The 22,867-nt window shown below is 36.6% G+C and overlaps 1 protein-coding gene across 1 annotated transcript in view; it reads left to right on the top strand.

The window, feature by feature from the left end:
• Positions 1 to 22,867, top strand: part of LOC122059965 (ribonuclease P protein subunit p29) — a 168,011-nt gene that overhangs the window by 113,078 nt on the left and 32,066 nt on the right. The gene's annotated exons all lie outside the window — the stretch shown is intronic.

Genomic DNA, 22,867 nt, shown 5'->3' with positions numbered 1-22,867 from the left:
AAATAATATATTATATATTATTACTAAAGGTTAAGAACCGTACAAATTTAAAAAAAAAAAAAAAAAAAAAAAAAAAAAAAAAAAAACGAGAAAAAACCAACAGCAACATTTGCCCTATGTCAAAATTTCCCTTCACTTAGCGATGAGGTTAACCACACAATCCAAGGTTCGGAAATCCCATGTCCCTCTCTTCCCTCCTTGAACGGCCCTGTTCTCCAGTGGTGATGGGTGCGAGAAAAGTCAGTCCTTTGCCCTATTATGAAATAAATAACCCAATGTTCAGTGAAATCGATAACTTTACTACTGACTAAATCGCTTGAATTAGTGGAAGAAAACGAGGCTTCTTGCCTGGCTAGTCACACTAGAGAGGAGAGTTTTGACTGCGAAAGAGATAACGACACGTCTGGTGGTATCACATATAAGATCACAACTGCATTTAAGGAGCCCAAAGGGCTTCATCAATAAGCTTGTAGTGATCTCACTTTCGAAAGAGAGTCTCGACATGGCTGTGGCCATATTTGTAATTTTATGAAACGTCACGTTCATCTTTTTATTAACTTCTATCAGGATTTTGAAAACCGGATTGGAATCAGTGGATTTGACTGATCCCAATTAAAGCCGCATCGAATCAGCCTCACCATGCAGCTTTTCTAGGGTTGTGCCCGATTTTAGGCGTTTTCAGCATATTGCAAACCGATTCCACCAATTTCATTTCGAATCGAAATCGATTTGCCGAATCTCGGACAATTATTTCATATTCTATCATATATAAAATAGTAGGGAAGATATCCTGCTACGGATAGTTCCTGTTTTAGATATGAAAAATTTCCCCTTAAAAGAGTTCGATCATGAACTTCTTTTTTCTGCTTCTGTTTTCTTAAACGTGATTACCAGAATGAGAGTACCCATCTTCGAAGCCATCATCCGTATACGGTAGAGCTGTAATCTTGTAGGACCCTAACTTGCGTCTACACCAAGACACAGACCTGTTGAAAAGAACCCGCTGCCCCTTTCCCTAAGTACTGAAGATACCTCAGTGTGACCTTCCAATGGTCTCATGGTCTGTGTTACGGTGCAATGGCTGCTCAAACCGGTAACATTCTCATTCCAAATTCAATCATAAAAGGAGCTCACTCAAATGGTGGGAAGGGTGGTAGGGTCAAAGTCTTATATCTATTGCCTGAACTCTATTGCTTACAACTATATGTTTCTATGCATTGTAATAGTTATGAAGAAATGTATAAAGACAAGAGGAGATACTCTATACAAGATAAGTTGACTCGGTACAGATAAAGGGTTAAAATAATAATAATAATAATTAAAGTTAAGGGTATTTCTATCTTATTCGAATTGGATTAGGCGGGATCAATATCGACCCTGATTGAATATGGTTTTGTATCATATGACTGTTTGTAGCTGGTTATTATCCTCTTTTAATCTATCCGTCCCAATCCCAATTTCAAGTATCAAGTACTTGGTGACTCCTTTCAACTATAGCATTTAGTATGAAATGACACATAGACATGGTTATGATGGGGCAAGCATTGTCTTATTTGTATAATTGATGTAAGTTTTTTTTTTTGGACTTATTATCCGGTGGGATGCATAAGAGGGATTAATATTTAAGGCAATGGAAGATAATGTTTATTTTATTTAATTAAAATTTTTTTTTTTTTTTTTAAAGTTAAGTGGGTTGAGCCTATGGGTGTTTAATGGTTTGTTTTAAGTTGCCCATGTTTATTTAAGTGTAATGGGTTGAAGCTTATGGGCCTAATTTGAAATAGGCTGAATTGAACTAAGTGATTTTACTTCATTACCCTTAAGCTTTTAAGTCACAATAATTGGGTTTTATTGGATTTGGGCTGGATCCATTTGGTTTGACTTAGTTTTATATTTTATATTTAGAAGCTTCATGGGCCAAGCCCATGTCCAGAATTGTTTAAGTGTAATGGGTTTAAAAGCTCATAGGCATTATCTCAAATAGGATGGATTGAACCAACACAATTCGAACCGGCTAAATGAAACCAAATCCAGTGAATCAGTCAATAGGTGAACCAAATTAGATTAGAAATCAAGTTGACACAAACGGATTCGTGATACGGAAGCTATCTCCAAAAGAGAGTATTGATTTATTTATATGACATAAACTTGTTGTTTTGTGATTTTTTTGAACCAACCCCAGTTATTTTGATGGGTTCTTCAATACTATATTGTTTGTGACATCTGGTCTATAGTCTGTTTATGATAAAGGTAATTTTAATGGAAATACATTGAAATAAATGAGTCTTTTTTGTAATGGTCAGTCTTCAAATAATGTCCAATGAAGTTTTTCATATTTAAAACAATTATTTTGAGAGTCCCAAGGCCTTGTGAATAATAAAATACCATTGATTTTCATGATGTCACTTTATTATGTACTTGGGATGTTGTGGATAATTACTTAACTGGTCAAACCAGTGGGAGGATGTAATTATATATTCTGAAATGTTGTTTATGGTTCGACCAGTGGATGTATGTTCAATATACTGGGTTGAATTTAAAACAAGAAAAATGAGACCTATAATTTGTGTTCTATAACTGTTTTGGAACAACTATAGTGTTTTGTCTTTATTCTATAGTGGCTTCAAAATTGTATTTCTGTTTATGCATTTTTTTTGCACTGGTTTATCATTACTATGATATTAAAAAAGGTCATTTATGAATGACATAGGGAGAAAATTAATGTCACATTTGGAATACTTTATGATGAATAAATATATTGGAGTTAAATTAGGTGTAAGCTTTCGCACATGTTTAGCTACAAGACGTATTTTTAGGGAACCATGAAAGGGTGATGTGGATTCCACCAAAGTGACGTATCTTGTTCTTTCATGATTTTCCCTAGGGCAGCATAGTAGGTGACATTTGTCTAAAGATGATGTCACCAAAGTTAAAGAAAATGACAGTAACCTAAGGATCCTGATCCCAAAGGTAAGGGGATCTCAAAAGTTATTGTTCTTTTCACAGTTAATACAAGAAAATGAGAGGACCAGTGTATTCCTGTCTTAAAGGATAAGGATACAGTTTCAGCTATAACTCTTGAGTGTTATAGTCATTACAGTGAATGCACATGAATCTCACCAAGTTAAACTTTCTTATTGGTGTGGTCTATTTAAATCGATTTTTTGTGAAGATTCTTGTGGCTAGAGTTGGCATCTTAAAGATTAATATTAATGATGATACCTATACTCACATTTGATATGTTATGACACAAGATCATTCTAGGTTGCTTCTACATGTTGATGGTTTATTAACTATTTTCAGCATAGTTTTAATGAAATCCAGTTTTTGAGTCTAATAATTATATAGACCATAAATAGTTTATGCAAATGGAATTAGAAATCGTTTAATTTTGATTTATTGAAATGACTTCTGAAATCTGTTTACACTGTTGACTATTTTGGCCTTGTTTATTCAAGCCAACAATTAGATCTAGTTCTAATATGAACTGATATTGACTCTTATAAATGGTACTTTTATTAGGTCATCTAGTCTTACTCTCTTATATTAGTAGGAGAATAAATTATTATCCTATTGAGGGTGATAGATGTATTATACATGTTTTATTATGTATACTACACTTGTTGTTTCATGAATTTTAAGTCAATCTGGGGTATTTTGATAGTTTCTTTGATGTTATATTTATCATCCATGACATCAGGTTTCGTCACGAGACACATAATTATTAGTTTTGACACCCATTTATGATTCAAAATATCACAAGTGCATTGTTTAAGTAATATTTCTTCAAATTTATATGTCATATTTGTACTTGTGATAAAGTTCAATTTTATTGAAAATTCATCGAGATAAAACAGAGATATTATATTTGAATGATTTAAATGAACCCATTGAAGTTTTAGTGGCTTATGGTATAAAGCCTATGAAGTTGTTTATACTTACTATGGATCTAAGCCAACATTACCTTTATTTATTAAAGACTTATTGTTGTTTTTAGCCTATAAGTTATTCGGTTCATGTGCCCTATTAGCTAAATAATTTTCTTTTGACTTGAAGAAATTATGGGACTTTATTATGATTGACTTTAAAGTTTATAGGCAAATATTTGTATTAGATATTAAAGTCATTTGAGCCTAAAGATCATATTTGTGTACAATTTCTTATATCTAATGCATTATGGATAAGGGAACATATTTCATGTGTATTTTGCTATCATGAATAAATGATATGAGCTTTCATATTTAGCATGTTGTCATTATAGGAAATCGCCATATTTAGATTTTCTATTTATTTATGGTAATGGCTAGAAGTACAAAACTGTCATACTAAGAATATACTCACTTTGATAACTGCTAAATTATGGTGTTACCATATTGACTATAAGGGTTTATAATTGGTTGTTTTTGTGGACTTATGTTGAATATTTTATTAATTAAATATTGAAATAGCTCATCTTGTTGTTTGCACCCAAAATCTAAACCCACGGGCATTTGGTAGCAATCCAAGTCTATAAGTTTTCATAATTTCAGTGATTACGCTTCCACTTAGTGGGCTAGTTACTGAGATTGTGAAATCACTATTGACTATTCAGGATGGGTTGCAGTCAAAGAGACCATATGGCGAATGATGTGCTCTTGCCACCACAGGTGAGTATTCATTTAGTCGGTTTCGCTTGATAGTGTGAGGGTGACATTTTGGGTTTCATAGCTTTGGAGGTTTTTGTCTTGCCACCACAGGTGACGGAATCTTCAAAGTGGTGTTGTTTCGAGCGTCTCGCCTTGCATGTGAAAGATTTCACTACGTGTTGGGCGATCTTGCCACCACAGGTGTGACCCCGATGACGCCGAATCTTTTTCCAGTTTCTGTTTTCCTACAGTTATTGAAAACAATACTGAGCTAAATCTGATTAACAGCCCAATTAGTCAGATTTAATTATATTGTTGGGAAGTTTAATATGCCTTCTGTTCTTACATATTATATATTTTGATAAATATGTATGATTATATTTGTCAGCTTTGACTTCTCAGCTATTTTCTGTTAAAAAAGTTTGAATGGTTCCAATTTTAAGGAATGTAACTAATCCTTTAATATTTCTCTGGCTATTATGATAATAAATTTTAATCTTAATTGATGAGCCTCCTAAGCCAATGATTGTTAATTATGTTCAAGCTAAGGTTCTTTATGAAAATGGGAGAAATCGAATAGGTTTATCTAAAGATCAGTGGGAGTAAGCTCATGAATCATAAATTTCTGTAGAACTATATTATTACAAATTGTTGACTCTATATCTAAATCATTGAGGATGTTCTGTGACACTCCGCTACGGTTCGTTTCTCTCATAACCGTAAAAGTACTTCAGACTCCAAACACATTGACATTAAGTAATTTTTTGTCAAAGAGAAAATTCAAGAGTCACAGATTACAATGGAACAGATTACTACAGAAAACATGATTGTAGATCATCTTACTAAGGGCTTGACTCTAAAAGTCTTTCAAGAGCATATCACTAATATGTGACTTGTTAGTTCTTTTGATGTATTTTATTAGTGGTAGTTTTGCTCAATATGTTCGCAATTGATTTTCAGTTTTAGTTTATACATATGATGCATTATTATTCTTATCAAGAATATATATGCATTTTTATTATGACCATTTGTTTATGGGTATACACTTATTTATTTGCCTCCTACAAAAAATTGAGGTTATATGTGGTGTATTTACCTCATTCGGTATCTGAGGTTCTAGTTAATACACACACATCCAGTATCTAGCAAAGTCTCGTTTGATTGAGGTCTAGTGCTAGTGTTGTGGGACATCTGGACCCAGTCCTAATGAGCTATCTTTGATAGAAGCTTGAGCGTTTGGGAGACGCTTATAGTTAATGAGACATTCGGTATCTGTCTCATAGGGCTCATTTGGTTTTCGAGCCAGGACCAATTTGAAAATAGACATGATGATCACTATTACATGTTATTTTCATACCACACTTTCATACTGTTCAGCCCAAGTCGATGATGTTATGAGTACTTTGACATGTGTGGTCTCATATCGCTTTAGATGTGATGATCAATATGGTTGGGTGTTTGTAATTCTCATTCGGACTAAGGCATTTGGTTTAAGGTGCACTCCATTCGACACTATTTTGTTTGTGGCCACATTCAGTATATCTAAATCGGAGAGTCATTTTAAATAAATTTTAAAATATAAAACTTGTGACATATGCTGCCCAAGTGGGAGATTGTAAGATTTCCTATTAGGTGGGCTAGCATAGTCAAAGATTTGTTTCCAAAACTGATTTAGTGGTGTTGACTAAAGATGGAGTAAGCAGAAAGAATCCAATATTATTGGTAAATGATCTCTATGGAGATATTGGATTCTATTAGCACACCTTAATGGTATGAAATATTTATTACTATGTGTAGACCTAAGGTATTGTTTCCTTAATGGGGAGGAAACCCTAATTTTATTGCAGGGTTGGTCCCTACCCTCACCCCTATATATAGTTATCACTGACACATTAAGTGAGGCTAACGAAAAAAAGTAAAAGAGAAAGAGGGTAGATCAGACCAACATTGATCGTGTTGTACGAGGAGCATACAAGAAGACATAGAGGAGTTCTTATTCTTCAGCCATGGATTCAGGTATGCCTAAAACTTGTTTTTGTAGTGTTTGTCGTGCATACTTATCAATCTTTATGAATCGTTCCGTATTTATTTTCTTTCACCTAAGTCACATGGAAGTTTCTAGGTCTTCTAGCCACTTGTAGTTGGCATCCTGTGTAACTAGTTGGCATCCTGTGTAATGGCTCAATGAAAATAAAACATTCTATCACAATCCATGCATACATGTAAATATTGGCACCTTTGGGTGAACAGTAGCTCCTAGGCTAAAGTACTCCCTAAATCCATGTGCATTATGTACTTAGACAATATCGCATTTGGGTGAACATCATCGCTTTGTTGTCCTCTTTTGGTTCTTTGAGATATGCACCCATTGTGGTAATATTGAATCTTACCATTTTGGTGGATTCAAAACAATGTTATTGTAATGGTGCACATCCCTGGCCTGATAGATAATTTAATGGGATACATATTCCATGCAGGTTTAATATATTGTTAAGTTTGTCTCGAATTCTTGACCCGTTTTGAAGATTGACCCGATCCGACATATTTTGGTGGCGACTCGAATGGAAAAATTTCTGAGATTTGTGATGGAAACAGAGGGGTTGGGCCGATAGGCCCAAGCTCGGAGCCCATCATTGATCTCGTATGGGGGTGCGGGGGCATAGCCCCCGCGGTATGGTTCGACCCCGACCCGATGGGTAGATCCATGATTTGGAGTATATATAATGTACTGTTCCTTGTTGAGAAAGTCATTATATTTTGGGGTTTTTCGAGCTAGGGTTTTAGGGCAAGTTTTTCTCACCGCTGCTAGGGTGTAATTTCTCTTATGCATAGTGAATCATCTTCTTTTTCGCCCGAGGACGTAGTACACTACCCTGGTGTGTGAACCTTGTTAAATCTCTATGTCGTACGGATCTATTGTCTCTTTATTATTCGTGTTTCTTGGTGTTTGATCTTACATATATACCTACCAATGTATTATAAATAATGTACAAACACTACCATTAATATTCATATCAATTACTACAACCTTGGGTCTAACCCAAATAATTTATCATTACATTAGGGAACAAAATTAAAGTAGTTCATGATTCTCTATGCACAAAAATTGGTAAAAGCATGCCTAAATAAATACCAAACATGCTACTATTGCATATCAAATTAATGAGCATGAAATAATGAATCCAACGTAAAAAACCACGTCCTAAAATTCTTTCATACAAGCCCGTACGTCGATTCAAAGATTCCTCCAAAAACCCATTTTAAAATAAAAAAAAAGTTGTTTTCTTTTAATAAAATTACCCTTAATCGGTTGGATCGAATTGAACCGCACTAGTCAAACCAACCAGATCGGCCTAATCGACCAGGTTATCGATCAAAAACTAACTTTGGGACATCTTGGACTGACGAACCAAACTGGTCAGACTTAGCCAGTCGATCAACTCCTAGGTCAATGTGTAGAACCAGTCATATTGGTCTGGTTTTTCCTCCGGCAAGGACTCTACAATGCCTAAATCAGAGTGGTTGCAATAGATGTGAATTCTAAGACCAAGTAAGGGAAGAAAGGTTAGAGAAAGAGTGTGGATCATGTTACCTAAAGCCTATTTCCTTACATATACTAATAGAAGGAGATAGTAATAGGAATTTCGTGCTACTAGTGGTGTTTTTCTTAGGTGGCTACCAAAGGAATAATATCCTAGCTGCGTTATTCGTTGGATGTTTACACCTATCACACCCAATTCTGCTATAGTATTAGGAAGGCCCATCAATAGGATCCAAAGAATTTCACGCACTTGTATTGTCATTTTCATCTTTTTTTTTTTTCCTAGAAATTCTGAACTTTTGTTAAAGAGAAGACTGAAAAATTAAAAGAGGAGTACAAGAGGAAGTGATTCAAGATTCTCCACCTTCGGCATTGTCATTAGTAGGCAATTTTGAAAATTAGTTAAAGCAAAATATTGGCCTAGTCGCCGCATCATACGCAATCTCATCATTAATAAATGATGAAAAGGTAGCATCTAACTCTGAAATTCGAGACTTTGCTGCATCCTTAGCAAGGTAATCTGCTACTGAATTTGCTTCCCTAAAACAATGTGTTATTTTCCATGTTATTGCATTCAAGAAAAGCTGAAGAGCAGCCTAGTCTTGCATTGCATACCAGGGAACAAATTTTCCTTGAACTGAAGTCACAAATTTTCCTTGAACTGAAGTCACTATTGCATTTGAGTCTGCCTCTATCCATAGGGATTCCACTCTTTTTTCCTTTTCCATTTTATGCCTCCAGTGAGAGCTTTAAATTCCGCCATATAGTTTGTTGAGGTTCCAATGTGTCCTGTATGATCTCTTAAGTCCCCTCCTGCTCTAGCCCTTCCTGGATTTCCTATAGAGCAGCCATCCACATTAAGCTTTATCTACCCCCTGCAAGGCTTGCATCAATAAACTTTTATAATCAACTAAGTAGGATTAGAAGTTTTCAGCCCCAATCAATGGCAACATATTAAGTCCCTTTGATGCTTAATTCCCACATAAAGAAAATCACAAGACACCTGCAGCTCTCTCCTTATCCTTTCAATAATTTCATTAGATGTTCGAGAAACCCCTTCCTGTCTCCTCCTATTCCTTTCTCTCCAGAGGTTGTTTGCAATCAAAACCAAGCCCTTTGACTAAGAATCCTTCATAGACATTATTCTTTGTACTGATCTATATCATTTGTGTTCGGCCAGAGAATCAAAAGCAATTTATAAAATTTTCCCATATACCCACAGAGAATTTACATTTTGTAAAGATATGATTCAAAGACTCTACTGAAGCATTGCAGAGGTTGCACTTGGATACGAAAGAAATACCTTTTCTTACGATAACATCATCAATCGGGAGTTTCTCGTGCATCGGACGCCATCCAAATGTAGATTGTCTAGGCTGTATGTTTTTGTTAGAACTCCCTATGGGTTTGAGATTGAAACCCTATGGAGGAAACCACACAGGAAAAACAAGAACACGAATCTAATAAAATTATGGAGGATCGATTTGTACCTTTCACCTAGTATGCTGAAGATGATTGATGTTGGTCACTCCCACTTTCGCTCTATTGGCTTGGCTATGGATCTTCTACAACCCCTTAAACCTCCTTGGTTCTCTCACTTTAGTGGTAAAGTGGGGAAGAATGAATAATGGTTGTAGGGACCCAAAACCTAGTATTTATAATACTGTCCTGCACTCAAAACCCTAAACCACAATGGGTTGAGCCAGCATATCCCTAAGCTTGAGAGTGGACCGAACCGGTTCATGCAATTTGACTCTCACCCATTTAATCAACCCGAATAATTAATTTAGCCTATAAATCCAACAATCTCCCACTTGGGCTACATTAATTATAAGGATGTCTTTTAAATTGGTGTGGCCATAGAATCTTATTACATTAACCACTCTTACTGTGATTCAGTTGAAAAACCACTCACATCGAATAACAGCAGAAGATACACCTCAATATACGGCATACAACTTTCTGTTATTACAAACATAAGTAAGTTTCTTAACACGAATCTATGTGGGATACCATCATAGAAATATTGACATATCCTCAAATTACACTGTTGTCATTCCATGTAGGTCCTTAACTGTGATATTAACCTTCACTGTGGCAAATCGCCTTTGATCTGTGGTTAATATCTAACTGTGGCATTCCGCCTATAAACTGTGGCAAATATTGCCTATGAACTGTGACAAATACTGTCTTAAAATGTGGCAAACATTACCTTTTGAACTGTGGCAAAATATTACCTATAACCAAGACAATTACTGTCTATAAAAACATTCTTAAATGAAATCATAAACCAAATATTTCAATAAATAACTGTGCATAATGTAAATGCTAAAACTTAACCATAATTCATCAAACTGTGCCCCAAAACATACGGGCTAAGGTTCAAAACATAAACAAATACTAAACAAAATCAAAGCTCCCACTAATCAAGCATTTCAAATAACTGTATGTAAAGAAATCCTAACTACTTGATGNAAAAAAAAAAAAAAAAAGGGAAAGAGTGTAGACCAGACCAACATTGATTGTGTTGTACGAGGAGCATACAAGAAGATATTGAGGAGTTATTATTCTTCAGCCATGGATTCAGGTACGCTATTCTTGTCTATGTAGTAATTGTATTGTATGCTTATCTGATCTCCATGTGATGTATTGCAAGTATATTTTCTATCAATTTTTTGTGTGAAAAATACTCAACTGGCATCCTCATTAATAAGGCTCCTTTTCCTTTTTTCCGACCAACTAGAGAACTTAGACAATGAGATCCGCTTTCATCCTATTTGATTGTTCTTTACGTAAAAGAGTTATCGGCCAAGCTTGTAATAACTTTAGATGAGAAATAGATCAATGGCATAAATCAATAAAGAAGGGGAGATGATTTCACATATGGCTTTTTCTGACGAACTCATCCTGGATGGTAAACTTGTTCTTATCCATTCTACTTTATCAACTATTACTCTCTATGTTATATCTTGCTTCAAGGTCCTTTCGTCGATACACAAAGCTCTAGACTCAACAAGTAGGGAGTTCTTTTGGTCAAATGGTTGCAAATCTTTGGTTCCCATTGTTTCCTGATCTACTATTTGTCAACCTAAAAGGTTTGGGGGACTTAATGTCAAGTTTTTTACACCGATGAATTAAGCTTTACTTGCTAAGAAGGGATGAGACCACCTTCATCTGCCCCATCTCTTTGATGCAGGTTGATGAGAGAAAAGTATTTTGCTGGAACTTTGTTCCTTTAACCCAACAGACGAAATTTGGATGCTACCCAAGTAGCAGGCTAGTTCCTGCTACCCATAGGTGGCAGTGGTTAATGAAACCACGTGTCTATGTTTAGTTTTATATATTTATGTTAATGCTAATAACAGTGTTATTATTGAGAAAGAATCCACTGCTCGTACGATCAGTGACCAACACCTGTCCTTTTTGTTTTTAGATATACCCCTCTTTATCCTTGTAATGGCAGAAAATGGGACAGGTGTTGGTCGTTGACTTGTACGACTAGGTGATTGTACGAGCTGTAGATCTGTTCTAGTTATTATCCTTTCTCCTTTAATTAATGTAGTGTTCCAGATTTATCCTTTGTACAATGTATAAAGGTAATTGGCACTTGTACATGTCCATCTCCTTTTCTTCTTTTTCCAATGTAACTACGCGGATTTAACTGGCCATGGCGACGACATGGGCTTGCCTCTGGCTACTTCTCCCTTGTACCCATCAGGACTTTTCCTTCTACAAGTGCCAATGACCTTCGAGGTCTGAACAGGGAAAATTCCAAATCCAATTCTATGACTATATTTGGATCTAAGATTGAGATTAGTTCACAGTGTGAACTGGTGACGAAAATAGAGATGAAAATCCTGAAACTCAGGCACCCGAGGCAGTCTCAGACCGTGGCTATGAAGGTGCAAAAAGGAAGAAGTGTTGTGAGGTGATCGGGATCATAGATGAAGACAACACTTGTGAGTTCAATGATGATTTGAAGCCGAGAACTGATTTTTAGCGACAGCCAACAAGTAGAAGTTGTGTTGTCACTAAGAGAATTGGTGTTATTAACTGAAAGTTCTCTGCTTTGATGCTTCATTACTCACTTCATGTCTTCCTATTTTGCAACACTGATTTCTATATGGAAAAGGATACTTTCGTATTAAATTTTGAAATTGAGTTTGTGAATTATTTTAATTGGTTTCTTCTATTTCTTCCCTCATATGGATTTTTACAATTACAATATGTTGATTGTTGAAGCCAGCATTGGTTCAATTTGATGTGGTGAAAGTAGCAGAAACCCTTGAAAAGTGATGGATTGAAAGAGTAAGAGGTGCTTTCCACTTGAGTTTCCTTTCTATATAGAGTTATATACTCTTTGTAATCCCTTGTTTTATAATAATTGAATAAAGCATATGTAAGATCAAACACCAAGAAACACGAATAATAAAGAGACAATAGATCCGTATGACATAGAGATTTAATAAGGTTCACACACCAGGGTGGTATACTACGTCCTAGGGCAAAAAAGAAGATGATTCACTATACAGAAGAGAAATTACACTATAGCAGTGGCGAGAAAAAAAACTCGCCTTGAAACCCTAGCTCGAAAAACTCCAAAATACAATGACTTTCTCAACAAGCAACAGTACATTATATATACTCCAAATCGTGGGTCGACCCATCAGGTCACGGTCATTCCGATCGAATCATATCGCGAGAGCTACACCCCCGCACACCCATACGAGATCAGTGATGGATTCCATCACTGATCTCAAAAAATTTTCGATTCGGATCACCACCAAAATATGTCCGATCGGATCAATCTTCAAAATGGGTCAAGAATTCAAGACAAACTTAACAAATCTCCAGCTTGGCTTGAATTCTCCTCTAACAGATAAATAAATAGCTAATATCTTCATCTTCTCTAATAGCCCTCCCAAGGGCTGAACTTAAACATGACAAACACCAAGTAAGTTCAAGCAATGCTCAAACTTACCAACACATAAAGGCTTAGTCAACATATCAGCTGGATTGTCTTCAATACCAATCTTCAACACTTGAATATTACCTTAAGCAATTATCTCTTTTATGAAATGATACCGAACATCAATGTGCTTTGTCCTCTCATGATACATTGGATCTTTAGTCAAGTGAATAGCACTCTCGCTATCACAATGGACAACAGTCACCCCATGATCCATGCTGAGTTCTCCCAACAAACCTCTAAGCCAAATAGCTTCTTTAATTACCTCAGTCACTGCCATATACTCTGCTTCAGTAGTAGATAATGCAACTGTAGCCTGTAAAGTAGCTTTCCAACTAACCATACTTCCTCCAAGAGTAAATACATAGCTGTGAGTGACCTCCTCTTGTCAAGATCACCTGTATAACCAGATAAATTATCACCATTCCTCCTAAAATCCAAACAAACACTAAAGGTCCCTTTCAAGTACCTAAGTATTCACTTCACTGCTTCCTAATGAGCTTTACCTGGACAAGACAAATATCTGCTCACCACACTGATAGCTTGTAAAATGTCAGGACGAGTGCAAACCATAGCATACATAATGGAGCCAACTGCACTAGAGTATAGAACACGTGACATGTACTCCACCTCTTCATCTGTCTTAGGTGATGGAGCAGTTGAAAGTATAAAATGAGATGCAAAAGGAGTAGTTACAGGTATGGCATCTTTCATGCCAAAACGATTCAATACCTTCTCAGTGTACTTTTGTTGAGATAGCCACACCTTCCTTGCTTTTCTATCTCTCTTGATCTCCATATTAAGGATCTTCCTTGCTGCCCCCAAATCTTTCATCTCAAATTCAGAACTTAATTGTTCCTTCAACCTATTGACTTCATTCCTATCTTTTGCTGTAATCAACATATCATAAACATAAAGCAACAAATATATGAATGACCCATCAAAGAGCTTTCTGAAATAAACACAACAGTCATATTGACACCTGGAGTATCCAAAACTAGCCATAACTGAATCAAACCTTTTATACCACTGCTTAGGAGACTGTTTCAAACCATATAGGGACTTCTTCAACAAGCATACATGGTCCTCCTTACCTTCAATAATAAACCCTTCAGGTTGATGCATATAAATATGTTCTTCTAATTCACCATGCAAGAATGCTGTTTTCACATCAAGTTGCTCCAACTCCAAATCATGCATAGCAACTAAAGCAAGTAGGACACGAATAGAACTATGCTTAAAAATAGGTGAGAAAAAATCATTAAAATCAATTCCTTGTACCTGATTGTAGCCCTTTGCAACCAAACGTGCCTTGTACCTAGCATCTTCAACACCTGAGGCAAATTCCTTATTCTTGAAGACCCATTTGCAACCAATAATTTTCTTCCCTGTTCTCGGCTTCACAAGCTCCCAAGTCTGATTTTTATGAAGAGATTCCATCTCCTCATTCATGACAATCAACCATTTTATAGAATCAATTGAAGCAACAACTTCAAAATATGTTGCAGGCTCACTATTTTCAATTGTATCTGCAACAGACAATGCATAAGCAACAAATTCAGCATGCCCATACTTTTGTGGTTGTCTAATATTCCTCATTGGTCTATCCTTGGCAATACTGTACCGCTCTTCTTCTTGATTCTCTTGAACATCATCTCTTTCAGTAAAAGTAGGCAGCTGGACTAAAGTAGGTTATGCTTTGTTTGAAGATGATCCAGCAATTTCAAACTCCACATTCTCTCTAGATTTTTCTTGACCTTCATCACAATGAATAGGAGCTTATTTCTTAGGATGCAACATAGCAGATTTATCAAAAATAACATCTCTGCTAATAAGAAATGTTGGAGACTTTGGATCCGGACACTACAACCTGTATCCTTTCACTCCAGATCCATACCCAAGAAAAATGCATTTCTTAGCCTTAGGTTCCAACTTCCCTTCATTTACATGTGCATAAATAGGACATCTAAATACTTTTAAATTTGAGTAATCTGCAGGTTTATCTGACCAAACTTCTTCTAGAGTCTTGCACTCAATAGTTGTGCAAGGAGATCTATTCACCAACAAGGTTACTATGTTAACTGCTTCTGTCTAGAGCTCCTTGCCCAATCCTTCATTTGATAACATACACCTTGCCTTTTCTAATAAGGTTCTATTCATATGCTATGCCACTCCATTCTATTGGGGTGTTTTAACAACTGTATGGTGTCTTGCAATACCTTTATTTTTGTAGAACTCATTAAAGTCACATTCACAAAACTCTAGGCCATTATCGGTTCTCAACCTTTTAATTTGTTTCCCGATCTATTTCTCAAGCAAATTCTTCCATTGTTTGAAAGTGACAAATACTTCATTTTTGTGCTTCAAGAAATAGACTCAAACCTTCCTAGAGAAATCATCAATAAAAGTAAGCAAGTATCTTGCACCAACCCCCTTTGAAGCAACCTTAGAGGGCCCCTATAGGTCTGAATGAATGTAGTCCAAAGTTCCCTTGGTCCTGTGAATAGCAGTACCGAAACTAACTCTTTTCTGTTTCCCAAACACACAATGCTCACAGAACTCCATTGCTCCTGTACTCTTACCACACAACAAGTCCTTTTTACTTAATGATGCCATTCCTCTTTCACTCATATGGCCTAACCTCATATGCAATAAATTTGTGACATCTGATTCAGACATAGATGATAAAGCTGCTACAACAGACCCAGTGACTGTAGTACCCTGCAACACATACAAACTACCAACCTTGATTTCTTTCATAAATAAGAGAACACCCTTGCTGATCTTTATGACTCCACCTTCAGCTGTATACTTGCACCCATTTGAATCAAGAGTGCCTAAACTGATGAGATTCTTCTTCAAATCAGGGATATGCCTGACATTAGACAAGGTTTTGACAATGTCATCATACATCTTGATATTGATCGTTCCCATTCTAATAGTCTTACAAGAAGCATTATTTCTCATCAACACAACTCCACCTCTAACTGATTCGTATGTGGAGAACCATTCACGATTGGGACACATATGGTAGGAACAACCAGAGTCAAGAATCTATTCATCCTATGATCTAATTTTATCATCAGTCACCAAAAGCATATCAGACTCACTCTCATCTTCAACAATACTAGCTTCTGCAGAATCATCTATTTTTTGTTGATTTCGAGCACCACCACCTGCCTTTTTCTTATTTAAAAGCTATAGCATTCAGATTTAATATGCCCATTTTTCTTACAGTAATTGCATGTTAAATTCTTGTGCTTAGATTTTGATCTAGCTTTCTTTTTGTCACCATCTGAATCCCTTTCATTCGTTCTCCCTCTAGCTACCAAACCAACACCATCAGATTTATTGGTAGATGTCAACTTATCATCAATCTTCTGCTTGCTTTGCAGATTGTGTTTAACATCCTCAATAGAGATTGTCTCTCTACCATAAATCATGGTATCCATAAAATGCTTATATGATGGAGGCAGAGAACATAACAATAATAGGGCCAATTCTTCATTGTCTATTTTAATATCTATCATTTTCAAATCAGTAACAATAGAATTAAACTCAGATATATGAGATTTAATAGAATTACCTTCACCCATATGAAGGGTATACAATTGTTGCTTCAATCTCAACCTATTGGTGAGGGATTTGGTGAGGTAGAGGTTCTCTAACTTCCTGTAGAACATTATTCGAAAGACACAACTGAATAGCTGAAATGACTTTATCATCCAAATTGTTCCAATCATCATCGGACATAGTTACATGTTTCTTCATCTTCCCAAATAGGGGTTTCTTCAAACCCTGCTATGTGAGAACGGTCATCATTCGAACCTACCATAAATTAAAACTGATGTTTTCGTTGAACCTATCAATATCGTATTTCGTTGAAGCCATGGATCGAAGTAACCCAGAGCTCTGATACCAATTTGTAAGATCAAACACCAAGAAACACAATAATAAAGAGACAATAGATCCGTACGACATAGAGATTTAACGAGGTTCACACACCAGGGTGGTGTGCTACGTCCTCGGGCGAAGAAGAAAATGATTCACTATGCAGAAGAGAAATTACACCCTAGTAGTGACGAGAAAAAAAACTCGCCCTGAAACCCTAGCTCGAAAAACCTCAAAATACAATGACTTTCTCAACAAGCAACAGTACATTATATATATTTCAAATCGCGGGTCGACCCATCGGGTCGTGGTCGATCCGGTCTAACCATACCTTGGGGGCTACGCCCCTGCACACCCATACGAGATCAGTGATGGGCTCCGGGCTTGGGCCTATTGGCTTAACCCCTCTGCTTCCATCACAGATCTCAGAAAATTTCTCATTCGAGTCTCCACCAAAATATGTCGGATTGGGTCAATCTTCAAAACGGGTCAAGAATTAGAGATAAACTTAACAACATAATATATGAGATTATGAATTGTTATAAAAAAACTAATTAAAGAGAGCCTAGAACAGGTCAACAACCGCTTACCTTCTCAATCATAAGAGAAGGCTATAATTAAAATAATCACTATCGTTTAATACTTCTAGTTGTGGGTTAGGACTACAGGAGATATATATATATATATATATATATGGGGCGGTGGGTTTGGATGAAGAAAGGGCGAAGGATGAGGTGCTGCTAGGCTGTTTACCAACGAGGAAAGCAGTAGCAAGACCTATTGCAGTGCAAGTAATGCAGGATGTGCTCGATGATAGACGGTGAAGATGCTGGAAGGCGGCAGCAACTCGTTGCAGGGGTGGAATTGTAACACTGCACAAAGGGTAAATATGGAAGACTATTTTAATTAACGAAGAAAAGATAATAATAGATTGTTATTAGCATTAACATAAATATGGTTTCATTAACCACTGCCACCTGGGTAGCAGGAACTAGCCTACTACCTGGGTAGCAGCCAAATTTTGTCCTAAGCGAACTATCTCAGTTCCGCATTCTATGGAAGGAAATATTTTTGTTTAGCTCGAGATCTTCTAAGAAAGAGTTACTCATGCAGGTGGGAAGTGGTAGCTCCATTCATCCATAGGTGACTTTTGGATTCATAACCACCCTCGATTGGCAACACCTTTTCCTCTCCCAATTGATGCTCCTCTCAGTGTCTCTCTTCTTATTAATCCGAAATCAAGAACATGGCTTAGGGATATTGTCTTCCACTGGTGGCCCTTTAGCATAATATTCAATCCCCTCCCTATTTTTCCATCTAGAGACAAATTTGTGTGGGTTGCAACATCCAACGGCATCTTCATTGTGGCTTCAGCTTACAATATAGCCATTTATGGTCTCTCTTACAACCAGCATCAATATTGACTCAAAATATAGTACCTCCCTACATCTCCAAAGAAACAAACATCTTATTAGGAAAATTCTGCACAACAAACTCCCTCTTAAGATCTTCTCAACCGCAGGGGCTACCAATTGAATTCTTCTTATTTTCTCTCCCTCTAACATGTCGGGACTCCAATGCTCGATTTGTTTGTGATTTCTATTGTGGCTTCAGAGAGAATTTCGTGCTAGTTGCGGAGGCTCTGGACATTCGACAAGTCCATTAAATTGCAGTCCAATAGAACTTCACAAGAATAATCATTGAAAGCGACAAATTGCTAATGGCCAATATTTTTAGTGAAAGATTTCTTCTTGTACGTGGAGTATTGTGACCATTATTTCAGATTACTTTCAACTTTCTACTTTGTTTGATGCCATATGCATTATTTTCAATCACTCTTAAGTAGGGATGTCAATCTGTTGGTTCGGTTTGGTTTTGGTTGGGTTGAATCAATTTTAGTGTAGGAATGAGGGAGACCAAAACTAATCCGTTAAGGAACTTCGGTTTTCGATCGATTTTGGTTTCGATCCAGTGTATTTCAGTGTATTTCAGTTTTTTAGTATTGGATTAGCACCGGTTTAGATCGGTCTATTATCGAGCTTGAATCATAATAAAATCCTACATTCATAACCTATAGTGATGAAATATTTGGCGAAAACACTTTAAATATGTGACAAATAATGGTTTATCTTTGTAGGGGAAAGATAACTAATAGAGGAGATTTCACTCCCCTTCCTTAAATGTTTCATATATTACACAACCCTCTCCTGCAAAGTTTATAATTACAAAATTTTCCCTCTTAAGTTGTAGATTCTATCAACCGTACCTTGACCGTGAGTGAGAAACCGTTAAGTGAGGAATCATGTGTTACAAAATTGCTTTAAACCCCAAAATACCCTTGATCCAATGGAGATGACCTATTTGCCCTCAACCCTTATTTTCATCTTTTTCCATGAGAAACCATTAACCAACCGATTGGGAGAGTTAGGGTTTTTGAACTTGCGATTTATGGTTTTGAAATCTGAAATCGGAGGGAGAGAGGGTTTTGGCAATCGATTCCGCATTGTCATTGTTGAAGTCTTGAAGATCTATTACTCCCATATCTAAAAAACGATGCAGTAAATGAATCCTTTGAGAAGGTTGCAAGCTATGGGTTAGTGCCCAATATGATATTCCACTTAATGAGAGATTATAACTTGAACGCCGCCACTGGTACCACCATTCTCTTGCTCTGGTCTGCTACTTCCAATGCCTTCGCCATAGTTGGAGCTTTCCTCTCCGATTCTTACTTGGGTCGATTTCATGTCATCGTCTTGGGTTCCTTCTCTAGCCTCCTTGTAAGCTTTAATTAATGTATTTTAATTTCACTCAAATCCTTTCAAAAGATCCAATTTTGAACATTGTTTGGTGGGTTTTAAATGGGGGATGATTCTACTTTGGTTAACAGAAATGGTTCCAGAGGCGAAGCCTTCTTTTCCCTTGAGCCAACCATCGTCGTCCCAATTGGCTCTCTTGTACTCCTCATTTCTGCTAATGTCCATTGGAGCCGGTTGCATTAGGCCATGTGCCATTACCTTTGGAACAAATCCATTGATCAATAAAGACAGACCAAACAATGAGGGGATCTTACAGAGCTTCTTCAACTGGTTTTATGCTTCTACTGGGGTTTTCACCATTCTTGCAGTCACTGTGATTGTGTATATTCAAGATCATTTCGGCTGGAAAGTGGGTTTTGCAGTACCTGCATTTCTCATGCTCATAGCTGATTACTGTTCTTAGTGGGTTCTCCTTTGTATGTCAAAGCGAAGGCCAGTAAGAGCTTGTTCACCAGATTCTTTCAAGTTCTTGTGTTGGCTTTTAGAAACGGAAATCTTCCTTTCCCTGTCAATAGCTTCAATGGATGCTACCATCAAGCCCCAGATTCAGAGCTCATCGAACAAGAAAGGTAATGACACTCTATTGCTTCAAGAAATACCTTCCAAATTACCATCTTCGGTTTTTGAAGGATTGAAAACATAAAGGAACAAATTTGAATACATAAACACATCATCTCTGTCTTCTTCAACCATGAACATTCCAACGATCTCTGAATAGGAACAAATTTGAAAGAATAAAGGGCTGCTATGTGAAAATGTAGAGCTCTAACATAGTAGTGAAGAAGGAGGGGGGAATCAATGGTCTTACCTTCACAAGCCAACACCTCTCTCCTTCAATTTGCTCAAATGCCGAAGTCAGAGAAGAAAGAGGAAGCACAGAACACCGCTGGGCTGATTCTCCCTCCAACGGCTCCAAGTAATCTGACTTATTCAGGTTGGAGGGAGTCATATTATTCAGGTTGGAGGGAGTCATATTTAGACAAAAGGGAAGGGGGTAAAAAAGACATTTAACATCTGATTCTAGCAGTGTTAACACCATAGGGTACGTTTATAATTATAAACTTCGTAGGGGGTCCAAGTGTAATAGATGAAACATTCAAGGGAGGGAGTGAAATTTCCTCTAACTAATATTGAAACCAACGGTTAACTAATTACTAAGAAGCTACCTAATATTGAAATCACATTTTCAACCCTTTTATCCAATCTTTCATTTAACTATCCAACTAATTTTATTTAGTGAATAAGGAAATCAATGCAAGCATTGTTACAATTTACATATCAATTTTCTATCCATGACGTCATATTCATTGATTTGTAACAATTTCCTTTTAAACAAAAAATATTCTCACTAATATTGTAAGAGATGGACAATCAATTCACCAATTTATAATCTCATAATTATTTAATTTTTTTATTGGTTTGGTTTCGGTTCGGTTATTGGTTGGTTTGGTTTGGACCGATTTTTAATTGGTCCCAACATACCTCAATCCAAAATTGGTTTGGTTCAGTCTGGGTTTTTTCAGTCGGTTTCGATCGGTTTTATCGGTTCAGGCTAGGGATTGACACCCGTACTCTTAGGGAAGCCAATGTTGTGACTAATTTTTTTAGCTTCTGTAGCCGGAACTCAACCTCCTCTTGTGAAAATATCTAATTGTCCCTGTGCACATTGGGTATTTCATGCCTAGTTGTGTCTTGGAGTAACGAATGTAGACAAGAATAGTTTTTCCCCAATAGTTAAGTATGGGTAGAGACCACATGTCACAAGTGAGACACTAGCTTCAATTTTTGAATGCATATAACACATGGAAGATGGAAGACTTTTATACACTTTTTATCCAACAACTCCATAAAGTCTGACTAACGAAATAAATCTTGCCCAAATCTACAAGATAAGAAAATTAATTACAAAACAAATACGTTTTTTTTTTTTTTTTTACATCCACTAGCTTCGAGTTTAGAAGATTTACTTAATCCTCAGAGTTACTTTGCTCATGGGCCCAAGGCAAGAACAACATTGAATTTCCTAAATTATCTCAATTTCATTTCTCACCTATATTCACAATGAGACATGCAAAAGATATGTCTTCACCTTAGTATGACATTTAACAGAATTGCCTAGAGGGAAAATACCCAACTTGTCGATTGTTCGTAAATGGGATGTCCCAGAGTTATATAGTCGACCCCATTTAGTTGGGATAAGGTTGAGTTGTGTTGTTGTTGTTGGTTTTATTCACTGGTCCCCACTTCTTCTTCCCCTCCTTAGGGCTGCAATAGGTTTGGGTTAGACCAGGCTTTTTAAAAAATTGGCCCAACCATGATTCCCTTAACTGGCCCAAGCCCGGTTTGGTCTTGAGTCAGGACTAGGCCAGGGGGAGGCTGACCTTAATTGGCCCCAAATATGGAGAGGTGGAAGGGAGATGACTGAATTAGGCCGGGTTTGGGATAAAACCATTAATTTTACATAAAGTAACACCCTAGTTAAATATATTATATCACTTATTAACTTCATGTATAATATATTATAGGGAAAATTATAGATTACCCACTTCTGGGTTTCTCTTTACAAAATTACCCATCAAAAGTTTCAGTTAACAAAAATACCCAAAATTGAGTTTGGATTTACAAAACTACCCACTCAAAGTTTTAGTAGTAAAAAAATACATGATTATATGTGGAAGATGAAGAATCACTATTTTGGGTAGTTTTGTAAACCCAAACCTGATTTTGGGTATTTTTGTTAACTAAAACTTTGAGTGGGTAGTTTTGTAAACCCAAACCTAATTTTGGGTATTGTTGACCAAAACTTTTTGTGGGTAATTTTGTAAAGAAAAACCCAAAAGTGGGTAATCATGTAATTTTCCCTATATTATATAACGAAAACATGGACGAGTTGGGTCAAGCGGGCTTACCTGAGGCCTCAACCCTAGTTCTTAGACCGGCCTGGCCTTGGGTTCAGGATCAGAAATTTTAAACGCTGACCTGTTCTCATGGTGGGTTTGGACCTACGGGCCATACTTGCACCCTA

Source organism: Macadamia integrifolia, chromosome 13 (genome assembly GCF_013358625.1).
Source record: "Macadamia integrifolia cultivar HAES 741 chromosome 13, SCU_Mint_v3, whole genome shotgun sequence".
In the NCBI taxonomy this organism is placed as follows: domain Eukaryota; kingdom Viridiplantae; phylum Streptophyta; class Magnoliopsida; order Proteales; family Proteaceae; genus Macadamia; species Macadamia integrifolia.
The sequence above is the reverse complement of the archived record's forward strand: the minus strand, read 5'-3'. Positions and strand labels throughout refer to the sequence as shown.